Below are 2,330 nucleotides of genomic sequence, written 5' to 3'. Positions count from 1 at the left end.
GGCAGTTGGTTGGTTTCTGCTGGAGATTTTAAACGAACGCACCTATTGTATGTATGTACATATCGCTCATTTACTTCAATAGTATCATAACTCAAAAAAGGGAGATCGAGAAAAACGGCTTTAAAGTTATGAATTTACACATACCTACTTCCATTGTAAAAATACATACCTACCTTGTTCTAGTGAGATTCTGGTAATCGATACAGCTATGAAATTCTTACGCGATCTAGAAGAAGAGCTAGCGGTAATTTCTACATACTCAACTAAATTTTTGTATTTTTCTGGATTATGACACTATTGGAAGTAAATTTGAATCAGCGATATGTACGTATGTATGTATGCATATATGTACATATGTATGTATGTTTTTATGTATATATATGGAGGAGAAGCTCGGCCAAATACTAACATATGTGTAAGCGCCAATCTATTATTATTATGGAATGTTCCATGTTAAACGGACCAAAGCTGTGTCCAAAATTCTATGGGATAGAAATTAACGTAAAGCATGTCAAAAGACTCGCGAATTTATAATGTATCAAATAAACCGGGGCAGAATTGAAAATTCAGTATTACGTAAATGCTGCGATCCTAGACGACGCCATGTCCGTAAATGCGTAAATATGTCATTCCGTTTGTTAAAATAGTTGTCAGCTATTTGATCAAGAAGGATTCTAATGTTTTTAGCGTCGCTGGTCCCGAATATAGCATCAGAATTTCGATATTCAAAATGGCGGATCCAACATGGCGGAAGATTTTTATAAAATTTATCGGATTCACCTAGAATTCGTTACTCGGGGGACATATGGGTCGCTGATTACGAATCAGAAATAAGATTGGAAAAAATCAAAATGGCGGACCCAATAAGGGGGATTAAAAAATCAAAATCGATTGGATTCGTTTAAAATTTTACAATTGGGAGTTTTTAAAGTCGCTGATTATGAATCTAAAATCAAATTTAAAAATTCAAAATGGTGGATTCATATTGGATGTACCATAAATTTACGGAAAGCTAAAATTGAAAGTAAGTACGTGGCGTATGAGTAATATTTAAGAAAATTAAAAAAAAAGTCTGATTAGTACTAATCGGAGGTAGAAGCTCCGGTTAAACACAACGACTGCTTTATCGATCACATGTTATATGAATGATGTCGAAAACGTCGATAATGATGTACTGCTGATAACCAAACCTTGAACAACCGGTCCTTATAACTCAACCAGCCACCAACGTAAAACCGTAGAACGCGTCAGCTGACGCGACCTATCATAAAGCAGACGGCAGTGTTGGTCCGGATCAACTCGTTAATTCGGAATTATCTTGGGAATTAACTGCAGTTGATCCGGATTAAGTCCTAGAGTTAATTCCCAAACTTAACTGGGTTCAACGAGTATTCGATGACAACACTGACGAAATCTCGGAGAGCGTAGAATACAGAGAAAGTAAAACACTAGCATGGACATATACCTTTTCATCGGTAATGCAGTCACCATGCTAATTCAGATAGGAATCCAACTAAAATTGAATGGGCCTCCGCACACTGGACTGCTCAGTCCGCCTAAAACCGGTTTTGTGTGGATAAGAGGGGGAAGAGACATGAACCAAAAATACAAGATCACGGCGGCAGGAGAGTAGCCCGTTAGAATCGCATTCAGGAAAAAAGTTTAACGATTTTGACATTAGCCGTTTGTTTACATTTCTTCGTTGTTTACAATTTGGTGGTGGCTTTTTACTGCAATTTTCTTCATTTTCGCCTGTGACAACGTGTGTACACATAAGATAAAGAATAATTTAACACAACGGCATGATTTATAGAAGAACTTGCATAATAAAAATGATTATTCATGCGTTCAACAATTTCGCGGTTTTCTCCGTTCTCTTCGTTGTTTACTTCTTACAACAAAGATGGCGTCGAGATTTCGGCAGCTAGAAAAAAACTTTTTTCTTTCTTTCCTTCCCGCGTGATCTTGTGTCTTTCGTTCATGGGGAAGAATTCGAGTTTACCTCGCTCATTTCAGTCCGCGAAATTCGCGGATTGACGGTGGACTGACACGCACACATAGACAACATGTTTTCTATTTCGTTTTGTTTTACAAAACTGAAATCAGGGCATGAACCACGTAACTTTGAAACGATTGCCGTTCAAACGATACCGACAAAACACTGATTCATGTATTTGCGTTGCTGTTACGTGTTACTATTACTGTTACGTGAAGCAAAATTTGAATTGTGTGGACGATTTCGCACAAACGATCGAACAGTTTTTGGTTTCCATGAAACAAGACAATCTCAGCACGATATCGTCCAGACGATTGTCGTCATACGTGATTCA

This window comes from Rhagoletis pomonella, unplaced genomic scaffold (genome assembly GCF_013731165.1).
Source record: "Rhagoletis pomonella isolate Grant_MI unplaced genomic scaffold, Rhpom_1.0 Rhpom_scaffold_00002, whole genome shotgun sequence".
Taxonomy (NCBI): domain Eukaryota; kingdom Metazoa; phylum Arthropoda; class Insecta; order Diptera; family Tephritidae; genus Rhagoletis; species Rhagoletis pomonella.
The sequence above is the reverse complement of the archived record's forward strand: the minus strand, read 5'-3'. Positions refer to the sequence as shown.